Below are 24,354 nucleotides of genomic sequence, written 5' to 3' on the forward strand. Positions count from 1 at the left end.
TGGATTATGGGATCGCGTCCAAGTGCTTTCTGTCCATCTCATCTCAAGTTCAGAACGAAGTGCTTTTGAAGCCCGGGTTTCTGGCTGGCACACAGTGTGAAGGTCCTGAGGCCAAAGTACGTCTCTCTGGTGTCAGTCTGGCACAATCGGAAGGGCGCGGAACGCGCTGTATATGCGGTGAAATTTAATCATACGAAATCTTTTGATGCAAAATAGTCATCTGTCCATGGAGAGTTTGGACGGACAGAGTTTTTGATGTCTCTGGTCAGTAACTTGGATTTCATTAAAATGTTACTGAGCACTTTGTGAAGGGAAGGGAAATGGGAGGGTGTTCATGCAGCAGCCAATCAGAGCACGAAGAAGTCCAGCAAGAGCTGATTTTATCTAGAAAGGATTGGTTGAGGTGCAAATCTCATTTGATTCCTTTGCCATCTAGCTTAGTGTGTCAAGTGTAGTGTGTGTACAGTGTGTGTGTGTGTGTGTGTGTGTGTGTTTCTCCTGCTCATAGTAAAAAGCGCTATACAAATAAACTTGAAATTTGACTTCTCCTGGAAGTCTTAGTTTGGTGAGCATGGGGCCCCTCAGCTTCTCTAACCATGCTTTCAGGGATAGCTGTGGTGCACAATCGTGTTGGCCCCAGCCCATTGTTTACAGTACTGGCATTTCTACACAGCTAGCCATTGTGGTCAGAGTTTTATTAGCCACTATTTGTAGATCTACAGTTACTGACTGTAGTCCATCTGTTTCTCTACATACTTTTTTAACCTGCTTTCACCCTGTTTTTCAATGGTTAGGACTCCCACAGGACCACCACAGAACAGGTATTATTTGGGTAGTGGATCATTCTCAGCACTGCAGTGACACTGACATGGTGGTGGTGTGTTAGTGTGTGTTGTGCTGGTATGAATGGATCAGACACAGCAGAGCTGCTGGAGGTTTTAAATACCGTGTCCACTCACTGTCAGCTCTATTAGACACTCCTACCTAGTTGGTCCACCTTGTAGATGTAAAGTCAGAGTCGATCGCTCATCTATTGCTGCTGTTTGAGTCGGTCATCTTCTAGACCAGTGGTTCTCAAACTTTTTAGACCAAGTACCACCCATTATCAAACCAAAACTTCCAAGTACCACCTATGTTTCTCATCACAGAACCACATATGGCACACATTAATTAGGTGTGTGTGTGTGTGTATATATTAGTAATGGGAATTATGGCTTCTTGAAGGGAGTCGGATCTTTTGGCTCCGTTCCTTTTAAAGAGCCGTTCAAAAAAAATGACTCCTCGTTCTTCGGGAGGCGCTTCTAGGTAAACTATAAGACACCCCCGATATTAATATCAAATTTTGCTACCTTGCCTTAAATGTAGGCCTAATTCAAACAACACTTAAATGAGAAAAAAAGATGTATTTCAAAAGGACAAATACAGGAAAGAGATGTACTGCGGTTGCATTTCATTAAGTTTCAGAAAAATCCTCTCTTGTGCAGAGATGTGACTGTGTTTGTTTCTGCTTTAAAACATAAGCGCCAGGAAAGAACCAGATTTAACATCATTAAACAAGTTTATAGCTTATTTCTCAATTATTTGTCTGGTCTGACAAAAGCAAGAGACCTACTGATAACGTTTCGGAAATTTCGAGATGGAAACCGCGAACGTGAAGTATAGACGTAATGAAGTACGGTGTCTGCGTAGCCCCGAATATTTTTAAAAACACATTAGTTTTAATACAATTTGTTTTAATTAAACTGATTTTATTAGAACAGAATTATAAGAACTTTGAAACAGATTTTATTAGTAATGTACACATTTTGTTTTATATTATTGTTTTTATTTATAATTATTAAATAATTTATTTTTTTGGTGCATGTAATTACTTTTCCAGGATTATCTGGCGTACCACCTCATACCACAGTTTGAGAACCACTGTTCTAGACCTTCATCAGTGGTCACAGGACGCTGCCCACGGGGTGCTGTTGGCTGGTTATTTTTGGTTGGTGGACTATTCTCAGTCCAGCAGTGACAGTGAGGTGTTTAAAAACTCCATCAGCATTATTGTGTCTTATCCACTCATACCAGCACAACACACACTAACACACCACCATGTCAGTGTCACTGCAGTGCTGAGAATGATCCACCACCTAAATAATACCTGCTCTGTAGTGGTCCTGTAGGGTTCCTGACCATTAAAGACCAGGGTAAAAGCAGGCTAAAAAGGTATGTAGAGAAATAAATGGACTACAGTCAGTAATTGTAGAACTACAAAGTGCTTCTATATGGTAAGTGGAGCTGATAAAATGGACAGTGAGTGTAGAAACAAGGAGTGTATAATGAATCAAGTTGACAATTTAATACTTAAAAAAAATGTGCAACGTTACGGTTTCCTCCCACAGTCCAAAGACATGCAAGTGAGGTGAATTAGAGATACAAAATTGTCCATATGACTGTGTTTGATATTAAACTTGTGACCTGATGAATCTTGTGTAATGAGTAATAGGGGTGGGTTTATAAAATCGATTTTTCGATTCGAATCGATCTTTATTTGAACGATCCGATATCGATTCATATAAACGCGAGATCGATCTTTTAAATACGCCCCTTTTTACGGTGTACACGGAAATCTGTTACCCCTTTAATTTCGCGTGACCAGCCACTGTTTTTTTGCGCAACGAGATCTGACCTGCACATCAGTTCAGCATGGCAGAAGCTCAAGTAATGTCTAGTTCACACTACACGATTTTTGCCCTGATTTTCGCTCGGCGACTGGTCAGCGCTAGGTTCGGGAGGAACTCGGTGTTCGCTCTGCGATCAAAACTCGGCTCTCAATCAATGTGAGAAACAGCGAGGGGAAACACAGGGGCGAGGTTGTAAACAGGTGGTTCAGGGGCGTAATATAGTTTCTATCAGAATACATCAGCACACGAGTTTTACAGTATTTCTGACCTGAATGTTCTCTACAAAACAAAATATTTATTAACCTCCAACTCCCTACAGAATGATCCATGCTGCTCGTGTTGCCAAATCCACTCCGATTCCTTTATTTTTCTCCGTTTTCTACATCAGCGCACAAACTTTGATCTCTCGCTACTTGTTGATGTGCATGTTTGGACGTGGTATCATTAACTTCACTTCTCACGTTTGTTTTCGTGACAAAACGTAGTTTTGGAGACCAGAGAAGCTCGCCTGTGATTCCAGTTGGAGATAGATGGTGTAGTGTAAAACCCCCCTATCACCTGTGAGTCGTGCAGAGTGAACTGTACAGCGAACCGGCAAATCAGAAAGTCATGTAGTGTAAACTTGGCATAAGCTGTTCAACAGCCAGGTGTATGTTTACATTACATTTACACTGTTGTAGTGTGTCAGACATATAAAATAATAATAAAAAATGAATGTTACTGTTTTCTGTTTTGGATTAATTATTTATGTAAACAAAATACACAAATATTTTTAATAATGAGTGTTCTTTGTACAATTATCACATTCGTTCTCTGAACATCTTTACATATTTAAACAAAACCTGTTAATGTAACTCAAATATGCCTAACTGTGTTGAATCGAAATCGAATCGAATCGGAAATCGAATCGAATCGGGACCTTGTGAATCGAATCGATCCAGGAAATTAGTGGCGATACCCAGCCCTAATGAGTAACTACCATTCCTGTCATGAATGTAACCAAAGTGTAAAACATGACGTTAAAATCCAGATAAATTAACAAACTGTGTCAGAGATACACGTCACTGTATATACAACATAAAAATTATATACACTCTCACAATTCGAGGTACAGTAAAATGAACTTGCCCAAACATGTCAGCCAACGTTTCTTCTTTCAGGATGGAAGGACACTAAGGACACACTTTCCAGTGCTCATCTTTTTTCTTCACCTTAGCGAGTCCTTTTCGCACATCCCTGCTCTAATTTCCAACGACCCTCGGCAGACGAGCTCAGGCCTGCCTTATCTGTCTTGTTAAACACCGACCAAGGCCCGAGTCCTTTTTCTCTCTTTTCTCCGGCCGAGACAATAGCCAAAGTTGATAACCTAGTACTCCGGAATTAATTATCCACCCCTTTAATTCAGCTCCATGCTGATTAGCTCAGACTGGAAGGACAGGAGGGAGAATTAGCATAATATGTTTTTTTTGTGTGCTATCTTTTCAGAACCGGCTCTGGCGGACCTGGTTTCTTTCCCCCAGCTGCTCCTCAGGTACACGTCGGTCCCAGGCTATGAATGTGATTTGGGGCGGGCGGGTGAATGAAATTCCTTCTCCGTGTGAAATGTACTAATGGCAGTTCATTTCAGGCAGGATAATTATGCATAGTTTTTATATATCATTTACCGGCGTGATAGAGGGACTGATGTGATGTGTTAATATAGACGTTTAGGCCCATTATGCGCTCAGCCAGTAATAAGCCCACGACAAGGCTTCTGATTACGTACTCTATATGGATGTAGCTCAGCAGCTTGTCAGTTTTGCCAAGTCCGAAAGCTGCACCTGAGACAAGGAGGTATGGAGGACGTCGGCCCGCCCACACGGCTCGCCCAGAACCCTGTAATGAATTACCTGTCAGTTGAAATGACAGTGAAGTGGAGAGGAATTTGTCAAAATGGTCATGGCTTCTCGTTTTTTTTTTCCCCCTCCCGGCTTATACAACGAGCGAAGGCCTCTGACTGTTTCTTTCATCTTGGTTCCTAGTGAAGCTGAGCATCAAGGCTTGACCCCATGGCCTCTTTTCTCGATAACACTACACAGAGGTTATACAGTGAGTGTCGCTACAGACTGGATACCCAACTCATGCAGTGCACTAGTATTAAAAATCCAGTGTTGGCACAAGTCAGAGATCAACACAACAGTGTGACTTTTAGAGGGGAACAATAGAAACTAGAGAGTTGCATTTCCTGAAGAAATTGTGAGTGTGATTGCTGTGCGGCGGGCGGGCGGGTGCGCGTATGCCCATGCTGTATCCAAGTCGGGGTGTCATCAGTGGGCCAAATGATTTAGAGTTGAAGCGGCGTTGACATTTCGAAATATAAAAAAAATGGGCGTGGCAGGCGGGCAGGGGTGTGTATGCCCATCCTGTATCCAAGTCGGGGTGTCATCAGTGGCCCGAACGAGTTAGAGTCGGAACGGCGTCGATATCTCGAAATATAAAAAAAAACCGGGCGTGGTGGGTGGGGCTGCGTATCACCATGCTGGATCCAAGTCGGGGTGTCATCAGTGGGCTAAACAATTTAGAGTCGGAACGGCGTTGATATCTCAAAATATAAAAATGGGCGTGGCAGGCGGACGGGGCTGCGTATGCCCATGCTGTATCCAAGTCGGGGTGTCATTAACTGGCCGGACGATTTACAGTTGGAACGACGTTGATATCTCAAAATGTCCAAAAAATGAATGGACGTGAATGGGACAACAAAACGGGCGTGGTGGGCGAACGGGCAGGTGGATCTAAAAGCTGTTAACAAACATTGTTGTCATTAATGTTCCGGACGATTTCGATATCTCGAAAATTGTAGACGAATAAAGCCTGACAATTTGGCCAAAAAAGGGTAAAACACGGGCGTGGCGGGCGAACGGGCGGGCGGATCCTAAGGCTTTCTTTAAAAAGAGGTGTCGTTTGGCGCTGGAACGGGGTCGATAACTCGAAAATTGCAGATGAATAAAGCCGGACAAAAAGCGGTGGAATAATAATATGACTAACGGATAACAATAGTGCAAGTGCGTAATAAAAAACGATTGGGTGGCACGGTGGCTCGGTGAGTAGCACTGTCGCCTCACACGAGAAGGTCCTGGGTTCGATCCCCAGGTGGGGAGATCCGGGTCCTTTCTGTGTGGAGTTTGCATGTTCTCCCCGTGTCACCCCCAACACCTTTGGGATGAATTAGAGCGGAGACTGCGAGCCAGGTCTTCTCGTCCAACGTCAGTGTCTGACCTCACAAATGGAAGAATGGTCAAACATTCCCATGAACACACTCCTAAACCTTGTGGAAAGCCTTCCCAGAAGAGTTGAAGCTGTTATGGCTGCAAAGATGGGCCGACATCATATTAAACCCTATGGATTAAGAATGGGACGTCACTCAAGTTCATATGCGTGTGAAGGCAGACGAGTGAATACTTTTGGCAATATAGTGTGTGTGTCACGTGTGCTTCATATGTCACATTTTTGGCCCTTAAGACCCAGGGTTCAGCATATACAAAGACCTTAAAGAGCCTTAAAGAAAACGAACATCTCCACTGTTCCATCCACTTTTCTATGTAATGCTGGCCTTTGCATGCTTAGTGTCGCCTTGCATCTAATTCTTCGTACATGAATCTAGGTGGTCTCGTGTATTTGGATCTTATTACCCGTGTCTTAGCGTGTTGCAACTCATTAGTTCATTTGACTGCTGGGACACATCAGCACCACTGTGCGTCTTCACAGAAAGCAGGAAGATCTCAGTCGTTTGAGGTTCTAACGCACTGTGAAAGGTCAGACCATAATCACTCCTCTTTAGACTAGCTTTACTTTTTAATTGACTCTCTCCCACACATAAAACTCCCACCTCTCGCAACAAGATTACTGCAGATGATGCTTTTGTACAGGAATAAATGCGGTTTTATCTTAGCCTGGATGTAGCATTTATGATCACAGTGAATACAAAAGAGAAACTACTGATATTGTCAAGCGTTTGATTATTATTATTATTTTTTTTTTTTTGAACATTCTTTTTATTAAGGTTTTGCAGTACATGTGACAGACAGGACAAAAATTAAACAACCACAATGTAGCGTTTACATATTATTACAAAATTATCATGCGCTGTGTAAAGACGCTGATTGGCAGAAGAGACACCCGTGCAGGAAGCACGGACGAGAAGAGGAGGGCTGTACGCGTATAAAGAAGTCGTGGGCAACGACGTGCTCTCCTCGGATGCAAAATCTGGAGTCTGTTGGCGGCGGAAGACAAATTGGATGCGCTAGATTAGAAGGAAAAATGAAATAATTTTTACTCATTATTTTCTTTATTTTTTTTTTTAATATTTTATATATTTTTTATATATATTTTTATTAAAAAAAATTTTTTTTAAATTATTTCATATTTTTCCCCCTCTTTTTTCCCCCTAATTTTTATCCCCCAGTCTAGTCATGTCCAATTACCTTGAATGCGTCCTCTATACTGATTCGACCCTTCACCGCTGACTGAGTACGCCTCTCAACTGACATGTGCCCCTTCCGGTACGCACGAGCCGAGTTCATATACTTGACAGGCACTGTGCACGGAGGGCCACACCCCCATCAGCATTGTTCTTCAGCCCTGTGCAGGCGCCATCAGTCACACTGATTATTTATCAGTTATGAGGACCTATGATCCGACTTTCTTACCCTCTAACCCTGAACAACAGCCAATCGTTGTTCATACTGCTGCCCAGCCCAGTCGGAGAGGCAGAGCTGAGGTTCGATACGATGTATTCGAAACCCCAACTCTGGTGAGCTAGCGTACTTTATTTATTTATTTTTGTTTTATTTCTTTTATTCATAGTGAATATTTTATTCATATTGTATCTTATTGATTGTGAAGCACTTTGTAGCTCATCTTAGAAAAGTGCTATATAAATAAATGTCTACTTACTTACTTACTTCTTGGTGAGACCATAAAAGGGTCAAAGATCATTGTGAAAAACCACATAACTCATCTCGAAATGTATTTTTTTGGTGTTTTTCCACCAGAGTAAATGCAGGTTTGTGTCGCCGCCTTTGTCTGTGTACTGGCACAGAGCGTACAAAAGGTTATTGTCCTCCCCTCCAGAATATTTCTCCGCCGGAAATATTTCCTTCTCGCTCACCTCAGACCGAGCAATTTCTATTCCTCCTCCTCCCGCCTTTGTTTTGCAGACAGTGAAATGACAGCTGGACAGCCGGCCAGAACGAAGTGTGTCATATATATATTTTTTTTCTCCCTCTCCCAGCAGGTGTGACGCTCCGGACCCGGTGTGAGCTTCCAGCCATTGTCCTGACACACATGGCCAATCCTGGGAGAATAGCCCCCTTCTCTCCGGCCGCACCAATCCCGCGAAAGAGCGACGGCTGCAACAAAAAGGTGAAAATGAGTGTAAATTGCAGTTATTTCTCCCTCCCTTTTCGAGTCTGGAGAACAACAGCATTTTCGATAGGAACTCGCCGACTCGTTATTTGCACAGGCTTGCGTCTGCGCCCGGTTTATGATTACTTCCAAATGGTGCTCCGCTGAAAATCTTGACCTCTGACCTGTACTGGAAGTTATGATTTACTCCAGTTTTCACCCTCATCACTGGAACTATTTCATTATTCCGCTTTCATACGCTGAATTTCTATTTTAACACCTTTGATTTCCTTTGGTAATTGGTAATTATCATTGACTCCTGAGACTGAAGATTGGAGCCTGTATGTGAATGAAGTCACACTTATAATGATCAGCTGTCTGTTAAAACACATTGTACTAATGGGTGCTTAATCACCAGGGCTGACAGTTTACACCTCATTATAATCACGACCACACAAGTCGGGTTTGAACCGATCGTCCTCATCACGGCTGCCTGTCAGAAAAACAAGTGTAATTAAATGCCTTTATATCTCCTTCATATGTGCATAGCTGGCACGGTGGTACAACTGGTAGACTGAGAGACTGGTAGAGACATATTTCCCTTATTTTTATTAGTTTACAATACGCCCACCCTTCATCATCTTTAACTCCGGATCCATCCTGGGCGAGTGAGATCCTGTGGGAGAACAAAGAAATGGTGGCCTCAAGGTAAAAGAGCCGGCGTCAGGAACAGGTTGAGGTCTAGTTTAGGTCAAGTTCCTCGACCTATGGGCCAGGAGAGAGCTCCTCGACCTATGGGCCAGGAGAGAGTTCCTCGACCTATGGGCCAGGAGAGAGTTCCTCGACCTACGGGCCAGGATCATGTTCCTCGACCTACGGGCCAGGATCAAGTTCCTCGACCTACGGGCCAGGATCAAGTTCCTCGACCTACGGGCCAGGATCAAGTTTCTCGACCTACGGGCCAGGATCAAGTTCCTCGACCTATGGGCCAGGCCAACATTAAGTTCCTTGACCTATGGGCCAGCATTAAGTTCCTTGACCTATGGGCCAGGACCAAGTTCCTCGATCTATGGGCCAGGACCAAGTTCCTCGACCTAAGGGCCAGGATCAAGTTCCTCGACCTATTTGCCAGGACCAAGTTCAAGTTCCTCGACCTATGGGCCAGGATCAAGTTCAAGTTCAAGTTCCTCGACCTATGGGCCAGGATCAAGTTCCTCGACCTATGGCCCCAAATGGAAGGATGCTGCATGCACACCATGTAAAAATTATTTGTCTGTTGGAGGTTATTGGATTGAGTTTTCAGATCTGAGTGACGCACAAGCATAAAATCTCTGAGTCCATTGGCAAAATGTCAGCGCTGTTGTGAAGTGTTGTAAAGCATATTGCTAGTGAACACTGAAACGTTGAAACAGTAGAAACGCATCGTTTAATGTGATCATTGGCAAACAGTCTGGTTTCAGATGCCAGGAGAAACAGCATTAGCAGCAATATTCAAGGGCATAAAAGCAAGCTGGACATTAGAGGGGGTTCAAATTCACAAACAAAACACAGCAAACACTAATACAGGAAACATGAACTTAAATGGGAACAGAAACAGACGTTTTGATACTGATGTGATCCAAATGGTGTTTGGGAAGCCGCAGAACCCGTCACATGTGGCAAAAGTTTCTGCACTTTTACATTGTCATTGGAAACTGTGAGGGTGGGTGTGTAGTAATCGGTCGTGACCGAGAGACGCTTATAGTTCAAATCTGATTTCCACCTTTTTGAACCACTCAAAGAAGCTTTAAGGGGAAGAAGATTTTCATGTGATGATGATGTAAAAGCATCGGTGGCTATGAGCTCAACCAAAAAATTTTTTTGCTGATGACATGCTGAAAAATGCATCGGAAGGTGACTATAAAAAAGTGATGAACCCTCGTATATAAATCTGTGCAACGTTTGGTATAAGTATTGTCATGTTTGTGCACTTGTTGCAGACTAACGTTTTGATATTGTGTTGCTTTTTATCGGGCTTAGCCTTTTGTTTGATGTAAGTCAGTCTGGGAGCAGACACCTGCTCCACCCATTCAATAAAAGAGCATTAAAAATGCTTCCTGTTGCCACGTCCTTGTGTGCCTGTGTGGACGCACATATAGCCTGAGTACCTAGCAAGTCAATCCAGCATCTAGCATAAAGCAATAAAATGATCTGTTTTGGGTGGCACGGTGGGTAGGACTGTCGCCTCACGGCAAGAAGGTCCTGGGTTTGATTCCCAGTGGAGCGGTTAGGAGGGTCCTTTCTGTGTTATGGTGCATGTTCTCCTTCCACAGTCCAGAGACGTGCAGTGTGCCTGAGGCGTGCAGTGTGCCCGTCCAGGCTGTTTCCTACCTTAAGCCAAGTGCATTGTACCTACCGGGACCCTGAATAGAACAAAGCAATGGTAAAACACACAGTGAATGAATGATCTATTGTATATGTTTGTATGTATTTACTTTAATTATGCTATGCAGATAAATGGCCTATTTATGGGGACCCCACATAGTGCTACCATAGTGCCAAGTGTAAAGTGTGCTAGAGGTGAAAATATGCTCTGAGTTTTGAATTCAAGGGCAGTTGTAGCCTAGCGGTTAAGGCTGGACTAGTAATCGAAAGGTCGCTGTTTCAGGCTCCACCACTGCCAGGTTGCCACTGTTGGGCCCTTGAGCAAGGTCCTTAACCCTCAATAGCTCAGACAAAATACTGTCCCAGTACTGTAAGTCGCTTTGCATAGAAGCGTCTCCTAAATGCTGAAATTGAAATGTTCTTAGTTTCAACAGGGTAAATGTCAAGAGCAGTGGTAGCCTAGTGGGTAGAGCTTTTGGCTGTCAATTGAAAGGTTGAGAGTTTGAATCCCAGCTCTGTCACACAGCCACTGTTGGGCCCTTGAGCAAGACCCTTAACCCTGTTTGCTCCAGGGGCGCCGTACAATGTGATCTGCGCTCTGACCCCAGTTTCCAATCAAGCTTAGATATGCAAAAAAAAAAAAAACATTTAACTGTTCTGTACATGTGTATATGTATACACAGATCAGGCATAACAGTATGACCACCTTCCTAATATTGTGTTGGTCCATCTTTTGCTGCCAAAACAGCCCTGACCCGTCGAGGCATGGACTCCACTAGACCTCTGAAGTTGTGCCGTGGTATCTGACACCAAGATGTCATCAGCAGATCCTTTTAACTCCTGTAAGTTGTGAGGTGGGGCCTCCATGGATCGGACTTGTTTGTCCAGCACATCCCACAGATGCTCGATTGGATTGAGATCTGGGGAATTTGGAGGCCAAGTCAACACCTCAAACTCGTTGTTGTGCTCCTCAAACCGTTCCTGAAGCATTTTTGCTTTGTGGCAGAACCAGCACAACTTCTTCAGCAGTTTGAGCTACAGTAGCTCATCTGTTGGATCGGACCACACGGGCCAGCCTTCTCTCCCCCACGTGCATCAATGAGCCTTGGCCGCCCAAGACCCTGTCGTAGGTTTAGCATTGTTTCTTCCTTGGACCACTTTTGATAGATACTGACCACTGCAGACCGGGAACACCCCACAAGAGCTGCAGTTTTGGAGATGCTCTGACCCAGTCGTCTAGCCATCACAATTTGGCCCTCGTCAGACTCGCTCAAATCCTCACGCTTATTCATTTTTACTGCTCCTAACAGATCAACTTTACACCAATCAGCCATAACATTAAAACCACCTCCTTGTTTTTACACTCACTGTCCATTTTATAAGTCCTTCTTACCATATAGAAGCACTTTGTAGTTCTACAATTACTGACTGTAGTCCATCTGTTTCTCTACATGCTTTGTTAGCCCCCTTTCATGCTGCTCTTCAATGGTCAGGACCCCCACAGAGCAGGTATTATTTAGGAGGTGGGTCATTCTCAGCACTGCAGTGACACTGACATGGTGGTGGTGTGTTAGTGTGTGGTGTGCTGGTATGAGTGGATCAGACACAGCAGTGCTGCTGGAGTTTTTAAATACCGTGTCCACTCTATTAGACACTCCTACCTAGTTGGTCCACTTTGCAGATGTAAAGTCAGAGACGATCGCTCATCTATTGCTGCTGTTTGAGTCGGTCATCTTCTAGACATTCATCAGTGGTCACAGGCTGGATATTTTTAATTGGTGGACTATTCTCAGTCCAGCAGTGACAGTGAGGTGTTTAAAAACTCCAGCAGCATACCAGCACAACACACACTAACACACCACCACCATGTCAGTGTCAGTGCAGTGCTGAGAATAATCCACCACCCAAATAATACCTGCTCTGTGGTGGTCCTGTGGGGGTCCTGACCATTGAAGAACAGCACGAAAGGGGGCTAACAAAGCATGTAGAGAAACAAATGGACAACAGTCAGTAATTGTAGAACTGCAAAGTGCTTCTATATGGTAAGTGGAAACAAATAAAGGCGTTCTAAAACACAGAACTTAACTAGGTACTAGTGTTTTGTGTTGGAATGCACTATTGAAATTGAAATGCAGTCACACACACATGTGAAGTGACAGAGCTAAATATACTCCATTTATGAAGACATTTCCCAAAAGCACTCGGTGTCATTAGTCAACAGAAGGATAAATAATTAGCAGGGGGAAAAAAACCCTATGGTTTACAATGGGCATAAGCTGGCATGCCCGTCATTCCACATTTAATCAATGCGGAATCTGTTTGCTGCACTCTGGCCACTTTCAGCGTATTATCATGTCTGGTTACAAATTAAACTGCTTTCACACTAACAGAAGGAAAAAATGAAAATCTAATTGTTCAGCCTGACATTTTTCTCCAGCAGGACAATTAATTCCATCAATCTAGCCGCATAACCTTTTCCTGACTACTGTATGATGGCATTTTTAGCGCTTGTAATAAATGGATTGCGAGTAAAAATATGGTTAAGCAATCATTAAACTGTTTAACTAATGTATTTAATTGGAACGGACACACAGTCTCGGCGGTTCGCTTTGTGGAAATGGCAAGCGCATTAACACCGCGCCTGATAGTTCAGTATTGACAATGGGATCTTGGGCGTAATGCACTCATCAGCGCATTAGGAAGCCTGGCGTGAGTGTATATATATATATATATATATATATATATATATACAGGGGTTGGACAAAATAACTGAAACACCTGGTTTTAGACCACAATAATTTATTAGTATGGTGTAGGGCCTCCTTTTGCGGCCAATACAGCGTCAATTCGTCTTGGAAATGACATATACTGTACAAGTCCTGCACAGTGGTCAGAGGGATTTTAAGCCATTCTTCTTGCAGGATAGTGGCCAGGTCACTACGTGATGCTGGTGGAGGAAAACGTTTCCTGACTCGCTTCTCCAAAACACCCCAAAGTGGCTCAATAATATTTAGATCTGGTGACTGTGCAGGCCATGGGAGATGTTCAACTTCACTTTCATGTTCATCAAACCAATCTTTCACCAGTCTTGCTGTGTGTATTGGTGCATTGTCATCCTGATACACGGCACCGCCATTGGATGCACATGGTCCTCCAGAATGGTTCGGTAGTCCTTGGCAGTGACGCGCCCATCTAGCACAAGTATCGGGCCAAGGGAATGCCATGATATGGCAGCCCAAACCATCACTGATCCACCCCCATGCTTCACTCTGGGCATGCAACAGTCTGGGTGGTACGCTTCTTTGGGGCTTCTCCACACCGTAACTCTCCCGGATGTGGGGAAAACAGTAAAGGTGGACTCATCAGAGAACAATACATGTTTCACATTGTCCACAGCCCAAGATTTGCGCTCCTTGCACCATTGAAACCGACGTTTGGCATCGGCACGAGTGACCGAAGGTTAGGCTATAGCAGCCCGGCCGTGTATATCGACCCTGTGGAGCTCCCGACGGACAGTTCTGGTGGAAACAGGAGAGTTGAGGTGCACATTTAATTCTGCCGTGATTTGGGCAGCCGTGGTTTTATGTTTTTTGGATACAATCCGGGTTAGCACCCGAACATCCCTTTCAGACAGCTTCCTCTTGCGTCCACAGTTAATCCTGTCGGATGTGGTTTGTCCTTCTTGGTGGTATGCTGACATTACCCTGGATACCGTGGCTCTTGATACATCACAAAGACTTGCTGTCTCGGTCACAGATGCGCCAGCAAGACGTGCACCAACAATTTGTCCTCTTTTGAACTCTGGTATGTCACCCATAATGTTGTGTGCATTGCAATATTTTGAGCAAAACTGTGCTCTTACCCTGCTAATTGAACCTTCACACTCTGCTCTTACTGGTGCAATGTGCAATTAATGAAGATTGGCCACCAGACTGGTCCAATTTAGCCATGAAACCTCCCACACTAAAATGACAGGTGTTTCAGTTATTTTGTCCAACCCCTGTATACATAAACAATGCCATGTCTAGTCTGAATGCTCGGCTTTTTCCCCCTTTTTCCACCCCCCTTCTGTCTCGGACCCTCTCAGACTTTAAACGTTGGCCGGTTTTAATGAAAGTCGGGGTGAGTTCTGTTTCAGCCCAGTCGAATTTACAAACGCAATTTGCAGAAAGGCGGCTGAACTCTTCACTTTAGCCGAATTAGAGCGGTGCCTCCATCATTCCACGCTCCTCCGGGACCGACTAGGTGCTTAACACCCATGTCTTAAACTGAGGTGAAAATCCTAATTCATTAAGTATTGATCAGCACAAATGACAGTAAGTGCTACAACATTTAGCCGCCAAATAACTGACAAATTGACAGCCAATTTTCTTACATTTCAACTCTTTAATGGTTTAAGTACACAGGAAAAAAGACTACAGAAATATTAGCAGCTGTGGACCAGAAATCCATCAAAGCCATTACGCCTTCCTCTCGACATTGTTAAATTACCTTAATGCCTTAAACGGCGGACGTCTCTGTCCATAACGATGCATTTGGTGAGTGTTTCTTACTTTTTGGACAAAAAAATTACATTGTTTTATTTGATTTTTTAAATGCAGCTTGTAATGGGAGATGCATTATGCATCGCACAATGCCATTACGTGGCGCTGGGAGAGAGTACCTGCACCCGGATTGGGAGTAAATGCGCTTAATCTAGGGAGGGCTAATCTAATTCTGATCAACAGACGGACGGTTCCGGGCTGCGGGTGGAATTTTAATATGACCTCATTAATCTATAAGCTGGGCAGCAGACCGGGAGTAGATCTGGCAGGTCGTAATAAATAATGCATTATTTTTGAATAGAAGGAGACTGTAGCTCACCAACGTTTGGGGCAATTAAAAGGGGTTAGCATGTGTCAGGTGAGGTATAAGCATGGTATCCGTGAACGCTTGTGGGATGCCTGAGGGGCCCGTGTAGAGAAAGTGTGCAGTATTATTTGTAACACAACTTGTTTTACCTTAATAAATAAATTTTTTGTACATATTCTATTTTAAATTGAATAAAGGGGCTATTTAATGATTAGGAACCAGAGATGTTCACAAGTCACAAGATACGAGTCCGAGTCGAGTCACGAGTCTTTAGACTAGAGTCCGAGTCAAGTCACGAGTCAATATAATAAACACAAAACATAGATTGGAAATGAACAAATAATATGTAAGTTGAGATAAAAAAACAACAACAGATTAGCGACTGTATTTTGCCGTTTTACTTCGTGCCTTTACTTTCCTGGGTACCAGTTAAAAGCTTAAACTGACGTTTTGTTTTCATTGCAAATTACGGCACAGCGGCCAAAATCCAAAACAGCAAAAAATCCATAACCACTGCTTACCTTAGCTTATGTTCTTCCAGATATTAAATTTATAACCGTGTGTCCCATTAGGAATATAATTGTTATCTTGTAAATGTGTTTATAATTAAAAACCTCCAAACTTTTCCCGGTTGTGAAGTAAAACACAAACTCGTTAGAAAGCCAAACTGAATAAATGCAAATTTCTTACTTAAAATTACAATCAGAAGGTCTGATTGGTTCAGAAAGCGGTTCTTTCAATCATTAGCACCAATTCTGTAGGAGCGTTCCATTCACCCCAGTTGTTCCTGTGAAGTGCACTATGTAGGGTATTCCACCATTTTAAGTGAGATTCCAATCTAAAGGTAGCGAAGATGTTCAAATGAAGTGAACTTCAAACTGTGTAGGGAGTAGAGAGCGACGCTTCATCACTACGCCGGAAGCTGGCTGGAACATTTACCCATTGCGAGCATTGCGGGTTAAGACGGCCGGAGCATTATTAGAGAGCAGAAAATGACACGATCAGAATGATGTCGGATCATACGTATATATATATATAATTGTCACACGTAACTAATGTTGCTGACTTTTGTTGTCCACAAGCCATTTTTTGCGAGTCACGAGTCGATGTTGCACGTCTATATTGTTTCATTATGCTTCTTCCCCCCCCCCCCCAATTTTTATCCCCCAGTCTAGTCGTGTCCAATTCCCCTGAATGCATCCTCTATACTGAATCGACCCTTCACCGCTGACTGAGGACGCCTCTCAACTGACGTATGCCCCCTCCGGTACGTACAGTCAGTACAGACCGCATTTTTCACCTGCACGAGTCGAGTTCATACATTTGACGGGCACTGTGTACGGAGGGCCACACCCCCATCAGCATTATTCCTCAGCCCTGTGCAGGCGCCGTCAGTCAGCCAGCGGGGGCCGCAGTCGCACCAGTTATGAGGACCTATGATCCGACTTTCTTACCCTCTAACCCTGAACAACAGCCAATCGTTGTTCATGCTGCCGCCCAGTCCAGTCGGAAAGGCAGAGCTGAAGTTCGATACCCCAACTCTGGTGAGCTAGCGTACTTTACCACTGCGCCACCTGAGCGGCTCATTATGCTTCTTAATCGTGGAGATCTTGGAAAACCGTATTTCTTAGCGAGTTCAGTTAGGGGCGCATGAGACGCATCAGAACATTTACATTTACATTTTTGGCATTCAGCAGACGCTTTTATCTAAAGTGACTTGCATTACAGTTACTGTATACAGTCTGAGCAATTGAGGGTTAAGGGCCGTGCTCAAGGGCCCAACAGCAGCAACCTGTCTTGGAAAACCATATTTCTTAGCGAGTTCAGTTAGACCACCACAATTTTTGCGATTGCTCAAAAGCTTCTCATGTGAATACACTTACCACTTTGTTTACATGGCTTAGAATGTGAAGTAAGTGTTGAGTGAATGTGGAGGTTAGAATCTGGGCTCATTCTGTCGTTACTGTACGTTGGACTTAGTGAGACGTGGCTACATCTAACTATTTTATTTCTTTTTTTATATATATATTTTCTTTATGCATTTTCTCCCTTTTTTTTTGCATCTAATTGCCCGATTGTGTCATGCTTCCTCTCCACCAATGCCGATCCCTGCTCTGATTGAGCAGAACGAAGCTAACCCACGCCCCCCTCCGACACGTGGGCAACATGCCGTATGCATCTTATCACCTGCACTTTGACAAGTGCAGTGCAGTGCAGCTCAGCGCTGTGTACGGAGAGACACACCCTGAGAGCACTCTTTTCTCATCTCTGTCCAGGCGCCATCAATCAGCCAGCAGAGGTCGTAATTTCACCAGTCATGAGAGAGAGACCCCATCCGGCTTAGTCCCGCCCATCTGAACAACAGGCCTTAGCCGGCAGGCAGAGCTGAGATTCGATACGATGTATTTCAGCGTGTGTTTTTACCGCTGCGCCACCTGAGCGGCCAAACTATTTTATTCCTGCTATGAGTTTAAGCACTTTGCTTTGTGTACGGAACGTCATAAACACGTTGCACTTTGTTTAATATGGAGCACCTGAGAATTTGATAATATGGACATAAATCCTGTTTACATTTAGTTTTGTGCCGTATTATTATGCCATACAGTTTGTTGTTAAAATAAAAGAAGCTTAAATGAGATTCTGATTGAATTTTTTTTGGAGGAAATTAGTGGTTTAGATTAATCGACTAATCTATAAAATTGTCTATAGATTATTAATCAATAGAAAAATAGTTGTGACCCGGGACCCTTCCATTACTTCTTTTTTAAACACGCAAACCAAGCCGTCAGATACTCAGGGTCTTAACGCTGCTCAAACTACAATTTGATTTAGAATGACGTTTTTTCCAGATCGAGCACATTTTTGAGCACGTCTGTCTACCAAAGCCCATCGAACGATTTCCTCTCAGCCGGTCTCGAATAGCACTTCCAGTAATGTAAAATACCCATCCGGAGTATCACTCAACCCTAAATTTGCATTGAACATCAAAATTCAAGATGCTGGTAACTCCCTTGCCTGGAACAGAAGAGATTTGGTTATTCTTTTTACATTTTTTTTTTTCCTCGTGCCATGGTCACTTCATTTGAATAACATTAAAAAGCTCCGCACTTTACGCTTGACTTTTTAACTCCAAATCTCCAGCAATTTAAGCAGGAATATTTAATATTAATTCCTTTATCTTCACGATAAGGACTTGCTGTCTCACTAAAATTAAAACAGAATAAAAAATCTGCTGTTAACCATTTTTCCTGCCTGAATGCTGGAACCGGAGCTTCTTATCTGCCCCCTTTTATCATAACTGAGAATTTTTGGATTTTGCGTATCCCGCTTGTGCTAATTGATCTTCATATTGGACACGGACATCTTTTTTTATAGCAACAATCTTGTTAAATACTGAAAGCGAACTTGAGCCACAGTCGGACTTGTTTCAAATGACTCGACTCATGACTCGTGAACAACGAGTCCCTAGAGTCAGCATGTGTTAACATAACATTAAAACCACCTCTTTGTTTCTACACTGTCCATTTTATCAGCTCCACTTACCATATAGAAGCACTTTGTAGTTCTACAATTACTGACTGTAGTCCATCTATTTCTCTACATACTTTTTTAACCTGTTTTCATCCTGTTCTTCAATGGTCAGGACTCCCACAGGACCACCACAGAGTAGGTATTATTTGGGTGGTGGATCATTCTCAGCACTGCAGTGACACTGTGTTGTGCTGGTATGCTGCTGGCGTTTTTAAACACCTCACTGTCCCTGCTGGACTGAGAATAGTCCACCAACCAAAGATATCAAGCCAACAGCGCCCCGTGTGCACCTTCCTGTGACCACTGATGAAGGTCTAGAAGATGACCAACTCAAACAGCAGCAATAGATGAGCGATTGTCTCTGACTTTACATCTACCAGGTGGACCAACTAGGTAGGAGTGTCTAATAGAGTGGACAGTGAGTGGACACGGTATTTTAAAACTCCAGCAGCACTGCTGTGTCTGATCCACTTATACCAGCACAACACACACTAACACACCACCACCATGTCAGTGTCACTGCAGTGCTGAGAATGATCCACCATCTGAATAATACCTGCTCTATGGCGGTCCTGTGGTGGTCCTGACCATTGACCATTATTATAAATATTCTGCTCTCTAATAACGCTCCGGCCGTCTTAACCCGTCAATGAGTAAATGTTCCAGCCAGCTTCCGGTGTAGTGATGAAGCGTTGCTCCCTATTCCCTACACAGTTTGAAGTTCACTTCATTTGAACATTTTCGTTACTTCTGGATTAGAATCTCACTTAAAATAGTGGAATACCCTACATAGTGCACTTCACAGGAACAACTGGGGTGAATGGAACGCTCCTACAGAATTGGCGCTAATGGTTGAAGGACAGCTTTCTGAACCAATAAGACAACAAGAAATGCTGTTATTTGCATTTATTCAGTTTGCGTCACACAGACGATGCGTCAATGAAACGCTTGATTGGATTTCTAACGAGTTCGTGTTTTACTTCACAACCGGGAAAAGTTTGGAGGTTTTTAATTATAAGCACATTTACAAAATAACGGATTCTATTCCTAATGGGACACACGGTTATAAATTTTATAGCATCTGGAAGAACATAAGCTAAGGTAAGCAGTGGTTATGATTTTTGTTGTGTGTTGGATCAGTTTAAGCTTTTAACTGGAACCTTCTTGTTACGGAAATTACATTAATTTGCACAATGACTAGGAAAGTAAAGGCACTAAGTAAAACGGCAAAAAAGTCGCTAATCTGTTGTCTATTATTTGTTTATTTCTACGCTACATTTCCAATATATGTTTTGTGTATATTATACTGACTCGTGACTTGACTCGTGACTCGTTTTTTGTGACTTGTGAACATCTCTGCCGTGAGCTGATGATGATTAAAATCACAACAGAGAAAGGAAATGATTAGAATAAGTGAAAATGAGGTATATTGGGTTTCTAGAAAGAAGAAGGAGGAGGTGGGGCAGGCTCACTAGCTTAACACATTACACAGATAATGGCTTATTTTGATGCACTTCCGAGTCAAAGGTTCACAGGGGAACGCACTTAGAGTTTCCATACCATCTGTCCTGGGAGAGCATGCACCGTGTCTTATGATATCATGTTTAATTTCTACTTTTAAAGAGCTGTGTATGGCTTGTCGCACCCTATAGGGGGTGGCACAGTGGGTCCATTTTTTAATGGTCTGATGATCCATTTGGATATTTCATGTTTTGTCTGATCAACTTCATTTCATTTATTAATAAACATCCATTCCTGCATTTCAGACCTGCAACACATTCCAAAAAAAGTTGGGACAGTAAAGCATTTACCACTTTGTAATGTAGCGATTTAGTGTTTCAGCTTTATTTTGTCCCATTTTTGCTATATTTGTTTATTTTGTGTGCAGCATGTGGTTTTGCATCGTCTTGTTGAAAAATGCATGGACGTCCCTGGAAAAGACGACGTCTTGAAGGCAGCACATGTTGCTCTAAGATCTCAATGTACTTTTCTGCATTAATGCTGCCATCACAGAAGTGTAAATGACCTTTGCCAAGGGCACTGACACAGCCCCGTACCATGTCACACCCTTGCTTTTGGACTTGTTGCTGTTGCTGATAACAGTCTGGATGGTCCTTTTCGTCTTCGGTCCAGAGCACACGGCATCTATTTTTACCAAAAATGACCTGGAATGCTGATTCATCTGACCACAATACACGTTTCCACTGTATGATGGTCCATCCTAGATGCCTCTGAGCCCAGAGAAATCGACGCCGCTTCTGGACATGGTTAACACAAGGCTTCTTTTCTGCACAGTAAAGTTTTAAGTGGCATTTGTGCATGTAACTCTGTATTGTAGTGCCTGACAAAGGTTTGCCAAAGTAATCCCTCACCCATGTGGTTATATCAGCTATTGTTGAATGGCGGTTCTTGTTGCAGTGCCGTCTGCCATCAAGCTTGCGCACTTGGCCTTTACACACTGAAATTCCTCCCGATTCCTTGAATGGTTTAATGATATTATGCACTGTAGAGGGAGAAACATGCAAATCCCTTCTAATCTTTCTTTGAGGTTCATTGTTTTTAAACATTTCAATCATTTTCTCACACATTTGTGGACAAACTGGATCCTCTGATCATCTTTGATCATCAAAGACTCAGCCTTTCCTGGATGCTGTTTTTGTTCTCCTCGTGTCTGTGTGGGTTTCCTCTGGGAGCTTTAGTTTCCTCCCACAGTCCAAAGACGTGCAAGTGAGGTGAACTAGAGACACTAAATTGTCCATGACTGTGTTTGACATTAACAGACTTGAACTGATGAATCTTGTGTAATGAGTAACTATCGTTCCCGTCATTAATGTAACCAAAGTCGGATCTGTTTCAATCCGTCTTAGTAACCCAATAAGCAAATGTACACCGATCAGCCATAACATTAAAACCACCTCCTTGTTTCTACATTCACTGTCCATTTATCAGCTCCACTTACCATATAGAATATATACTTTGTAGTAATACAATTACTGACTGTAGTCCATCTATTTCTCTACATACCTTGTTTGGCCCCTTTCATGCTGTTCTTCAATGGTCAGGACCCCCACAGGACCACCACAGAGCAGGTATTATTTAGGTGGTGGATCATTCTCAGCACTGCAGTGACGCTGACATGGTGGTGGTGTGTTAGTGTGTGTTGTGCTGGTATGAGTGGATCAGACACAGCAGCGCTGCTGGAGCTTTTAAACACCGTGTCCAGTCACTGTCCACTCTATTAGACACTCCTACCTAGTCGGCCCACCTTGTAGATGTAAAGTCAGAGACGATCGCTCATCTATTGCTGCTGTTTGAGTCTGTCATCTTCTAGACCTTCATCAGTGGTCACAGGACAATGCCCATGGGGCGCTGTTTGCCGGATATTTGTGGTCGGTGGACTATTTTCAGTCCAGCATTGACAGGGAGGTGTTTAAAAACTGTCTGATCCACTCATACCAGCACAACACACCACCACCATGTCAATGTCAGTGCAGTGCTGAGAATGATCCACCATCCAAATAATACCTGCTCTGTAGTGGTCCTGGGAGAGTCCTGACCATTGAAGAACAGCATGACAGGGGGGCTAACAAAGTCAGTCAGTAATTGTAGAACTACGAAGTGCTTCTATATGGTAAGTGGAGCTGATAAAATGGACAGTGAGTTTATGGTATGGTTGATCAGTGTATTAACGTACAAGTTCTATAGCTTGCACCAGGTTAGACTAAAGCTCTTACCTGTATATAAAGCTACTCGCATCAAATCAGTCACAGCAATGCCCATTTTATTTTATTACACTTAAAGCAATGTGCAGTTCCACCTAGTACATCCAGTATATAACCAGTTATAAACGAATATTACGATATTAAATACAGAATTTCATTTGGGCCTCTAAGTATGCTTAGATTTAAGCGAATCTCGGATATAATGAGATTCTTTATGTCTTGTACATCAGTGTTTGTTCGGGCTATAATTTGGGCACTCTAAGTGTCGCAATTTGTAAGCTTTTTTCTCCTCTAGATGGTCCGTCTGTATCTGTATCTGTATAAGTGCTTGGGACGGTATCGGGAAGGGGGGGGTGTATTGTATTCAGTGACGGAGAGTGAGATTTTTATTATCATTTTCAAAGCATCAAAGGTTTTCTTCATCCAAGCTTAAAGAGATGAAAGTTTGCCTTTGTTCCTTCCCCTTCTACATTACCGCCGTGCATTAGAGTCCCTTTTATCCGTGAAATTACCTTTTAGATTTCTCCTTGAGAGAGCAGTCTGTGACACAGTAGTTGCTTCTGGTGTTTTTCCATCTTGCTATCTTTTTTTTTTTTTTTGAAAGCTTTCCTGTTTACTCTATGAAGTTCATACAATGACGGCGATGCATTTGTACACTCACTGTTGTCTTTGATCACCTCAATCTCAATGACAATAACAACACTTTGTCCGTTCACGTGCACTAACTCAAATATATATGCTGCCCGATATGCTTTTATTCCCTCCGCCGTCCGAGCAATCTACATCGAGCTTACAGTACAATAATACACCTCGCATAGTCCGTAATGCATTATCTTCAGTCATCTCTGCAGCGCTCTGTAATTCAGGTCTTTGTGGTGGAAAGAGCCACCGTTAGGTAAAAGGTTGTTTGGAGCTTTGCTAAACGCTACGTTAAGACTCTGGCTACATGAAAAAAAGATTTTCTGGTTTGATGAATTGACAATTGAGCCATTTCGGCAGAACAGCAAACACTACCATCTCTACATGGTGGTGGAAGCATCATGCAGCAGGCAACAAACATATAACATAATAACACCATAACATTAAAACAACCTCCTCAATTTTATCAGCTCCACTTACCATATAGAAGCATTTTGGAGTTCTACAATTACTGACTGTAGTCAATCTGTTTCTCTACATACTGTTTATACCTGCTTTCACCCTGTTCTTCAAAGGTCAGGACCCACACAGGACCACTACAGAGCAGGTATTATCTAGGTGGTGGATCATTCTCAGCACTGCAGTGACACTGACATGGTGGTGGTGTGTTAGTGTGTGTTGTGCTGGTATGAGTGGATCAGACACAGCAGCGCTGATGGAGTTTAAAACACCTCACTGTTACTGCTGAACTGAGAATAGTCCACCAACCAAAAACGTCCAGCCAACAGCGCCCCGTGGGCAGCATCCTGTGACCACTGATGAAGGTCTAGAACATGACAAACTCAAACAGCAGCAATAGATGAGCTGACTTTACATCTACAAGGTGGACCAACTAGGTAGGAGTGTCTAATAGAGTGGACAGTGAGTGGACACGGTATTCAAAATCTCCATCAGCGCTGTTGTGTCTGATCCACTCATACCAGCACAACACACACTAACACACCACCACTATGTCAGTGTCACTGCAGTGCTGAGAATGATCCACCACCTAAATAACACCTGGTCTATAGTGGTCCTGACCATTGAAGAACAGCATGAAAGGGGGCTAACAAAGCATGCAGAGAAACAGATGGACTACAGTCACTAATTGTAGAACTACAAAGTGCTTCTATATGGTAAGTGGAGCTGATAAAATG

The 24,354-nt window shown here is 43.1% G+C and overlaps 1 long non-coding RNA gene across 1 annotated transcript in view; it reads right to left on the reverse strand.

The window, feature by feature from the left end:
- Positions 1-6,667: 6,667 nt before the first annotated feature.
- Positions 6,668-24,354, reverse strand: part of LOC134301297 (uncharacterized) — an 18,459-nt gene continuing 772 nt past the window's right edge. Inside the window, exons 2-3 of the long non-coding RNA XR_010007431.1 lie at positions 7,602-8,056; positions 6,668-6,948 (exon numbers count right to left, since the gene is read on the reverse strand). This is a non-coding gene — a long non-coding RNA (uncharacterized LOC134301297). The remainder of the gene's footprint in view (positions 6,949-7,601; positions 8,057-24,354) is intronic.

This window comes from Trichomycterus rosablanca, chromosome 23 (assembly GCF_030014385.1).
Source record: "Trichomycterus rosablanca isolate fTriRos1 chromosome 23, fTriRos1.hap1, whole genome shotgun sequence".
NCBI classification, from domain to species: domain Eukaryota; kingdom Metazoa; phylum Chordata; class Actinopteri; order Siluriformes; family Trichomycteridae; genus Trichomycterus; species Trichomycterus rosablanca.